We start from the raw sequence: 3,332 nt of genomic DNA on the forward strand, positions 1-3,332 counted from the left end.
AAGCATTCCAAGAAGACTTAACAGAGGAGGGCACAGCAGTCCAGTGCCTGAAAAGGGAAAGTAGAACTGTGCCATGGGAATTGAGAGCACAAACCGACACAGAGAAGCAGCAAAGGTAGAAAAAGATGACATTTTTGACATCAATCTTCATAATTTGAACAAGAATAAGAGTGCTATTAAGCTAGCTGGATATAAACAAGAAATGTTTGTGGGAAGCAGGAAGAAATTTGAGGTGTAATTTAAGGAGGGGAAAAGGAAATGGGAATTTTCTTGAACAGCGTGATGGTCGTCTAAGTGTGAAAGGAAATGGGAACATGTTGAGAAAACACCGCTGCGTCAAAGGGATAAATATGAAAATAGTGTGCTGCTTTAACTACCTTAGATCAGTAGAGGAGAGGGGGGAGTTAAAAGTAGGAGGATTTTCTTTTTTAAAGATAACGAAATGTTCGATGATGGTGGAACGAACTTTAATAAAGAAATGTTCCGGCAGAAATGTGGTCCCCACCATTCCGTTCATCTGTGTGCGTATGGACTCTTTTTGACCACTTCCTTGTCTAATTCAGTGACTGCCTCTGTCGTCTGTGTTTCTGGGGGATTAATTAATATTAATTTTTTGTATAATTGCAGTGCTATGTTCGTAGCTTAATTAGATAGATGACATTTTGCTTGCCGATAACTAGTTTTGCAACAACTGCAGTACCATCATTTCAAGTGGACAATCTCAAAACAAAGTGACCGGCCTAAACTTGGTGTACATTTGTACGTCTTCAAATTTTGTCATTTTAAAATACTAGAAATAAGGGAATAAAATTTTAAAAAAAAAAAAAAAAAAATTACGGATGGGCATTGAACAGGGCAGCAAGGCTGCTTTGGAATTTTTAAAAAATGGGGAAAAAGAAAGCAAAAGACGCTTGTTGAGAGCTAAGAGGACATAGGACCAGTTCTCAAACAAGTGAACCAATCCATCTCCTTCGACCATAAGTGCCTTCAAATAATATATTTTAATATACAACCAATCCTTTTTTTTTTTTATTTTTTTTTATTTTACACAAATTCGCCCCTATGTGAACTGGGTCTGGGTATGTTGTAGCGTGTGAAAATGTCACATATTCATTGCTTTCATGTAAACACCAGGAGCGAATCATGTGCTGTGCTTACTAGTCACTCGAACATAACAAGACACTGATAACTTGCATAAATTTTATGATAATTATGCAGTAATAATAATACAAGTGACCTTACATAAAGATCACGTATTTCAAAGATATTTTTGTAAAACTATTGTACCCAAGAAAAAAGAAAAACAATACAAATATCACCTAATGCCACCAACCAACCAAACACTGCATTAGTAAAGATATAAATGATTTCACATAGCCAACGATACGCTGCATAATCATTCGGAGATCATCTTTTCAGTCCCTCCAACCAAACAGTCCATTGATAAAACTTAGGCAATGCACCATTCCGAAGTTTTAACCAATGAAATCAAGTTACATGGTTATAACCTCTAAATTAAATAAAAGAACAAATACTGGCTGATTTAGAATCTTCCGGATTTTCTGATCCTACAAAATCCTTTAACTATTGCTCTTCAAAGTCGCTCACTCTAAATTGTAACACATCATATATCCAACCAAAGCCAACCATGAAACTCAAGGAGTCCAAACGTTTGATTGCAGTTGGACTATTGAAGTCAGCTGAGAAAAAAGGAAACAAGCAAGACAAGAACTATCTTTCTCATAGGGCGCCACATCAACATCTATATGATAGTGCACACTCTGCTTGCGGAACAAAATACCTGGACAAAGCAACTCCAGCAATTGGCCATTCCCAAGTAAGAGGAAGTCCCCTCTTTTAGCACATATCCTGCATAACACAAGCACAGTGGAATTTCCAGGATCTGAAAACCTGGATGTTACAGTGTTATCATCAGTTTTAAGTTAAAGAGGTTAATGGAGTGACTGACAACCCTAACCAGAGAGAGTTGAGATGGATGATCACAATTTATGATGCAGATTCTATTTCACTACATACATAATACATTGATAGAGGTGATAGCAAGTCATTTGAGGTTTAAAACATATGTTAGTACCAAATAAAGAAATTCTCAAATGTAGAATACAATGTGACACCACAGACCAACACGATGTAAGACCAGAAATTAAATGCATCCTATGAAATCACAAATGTGAACCCAGAATAAGCCGACAATGTTGAGATGACAGTGCTTCAAATGCATGTCTAGGATAAACTATGATATGGTCCAAAAAGATGTTCATGTCAAGATGACAATGCCCATGACTTGATGATAGCAAGGATGCATGCAACAGCTGCATGATGCATTTGTATTTAGCAGAGCATAGAGAACAGAATACATCCCTGAAGCTACTGGCAGGTCAGAGGTGGAGGACCTCCATTTGCGTTGGAGGCAACAGCTGGGTGGCCAAAGTCCTTCCGTTTCCCAAATGGATTCTTTGACTATGTAGCTGAATATTAAGGAGAAAACATGGTCATCCAAAGAATGTTAGAACAGATTAGATTTTTTTTTAAAATCAGGGACAGGTTAGAAATTTATAAAACTCAAACTCCTAAAGGAGTACTTTGCATGAGCCCTATCACGCCTTTGTAGCATAAATTATCATCTCTACTTCTCACATAGATCGTGGTTTTATGTATTAGGAAAAAGGCTACAGGTAAAGTGTAAGCTTTTAAAGAAGCATAGACCTTTCTCAAATGTCACGTGGAGACACAAAGCACTATCATCATTTTCTCTTTCCATTTTGGATGTTAGGAAAGAAAAAGAACAATGGAAAAAATTTTAAGAGGTTGGCCACAACATTTGCAAAGGAAGAACAAGCCAACATCATGAATAAAATGCTAGTCAGGTGTCTCTCGGTTAGCAGCAATCATAATGATATTTCAAAAACTGAGAGTTCTCCACTTCCGAAAAGCCCTATGAATCACAAATTCCAAAGGGAGCTTCAGCATGTAAATATTGCCCGTTCAGCGTCCCCGAAGATAACTTTGTTCAACTAGATTGTATCTGTGTAAGCACAGAGCCCATAAAATATTTGCCCAACATCAAAGTTCACACTTTCAAGTCAACAGTCAGACTCAGATCGCTAAAACAACAAAGCGGCAGAAACAAAGAGAAAAGGATGATTATGAAATATCAAGATCCAGAAGATGAGACAGCTAAACAAGAAGAAAGGATATTGAATTCGCATGCCAACTGAACTAGAGCTCGGTATGACAGCACCCTGCAAATTCTGGTGCACATTGGTGGCGCTATTCATGTGCTGCATATACGAAGGGCAGAAGTTGATAAT

General features: G+C 37.5%; 1 long non-coding RNA gene across 1 annotated transcript; it reads right to left on the reverse strand.

Annotated features, from left to right (window-relative positions):
* Positions 1–1,393: 1,393 nt before the first annotated feature.
* LOC124890315 lies at positions 1,394–3,326 on the reverse strand. Its single transcript, XR_007049105.1, has 2 exons — positions 1,802–3,326; positions 1,394–1,700 (listed from the first exon to the last, which is right to left on the reverse strand). It is a non-coding gene; the product is annotated as an uncharacterized LOC124890315 (long non-coding RNA).
* Between the last annotated feature and the right edge of the window lie 6 nt (positions 3,327–3,332).

Source organism: Capsicum annuum, unplaced genomic scaffold (assembly GCF_002878395.1).
Source record: "Capsicum annuum cultivar UCD-10X-F1 unplaced genomic scaffold, UCD10Xv1.1 ctg1519, whole genome shotgun sequence".
Classification (NCBI taxonomy): Eukaryota; Viridiplantae; Streptophyta; class Magnoliopsida; order Solanales; family Solanaceae; genus Capsicum; species Capsicum annuum.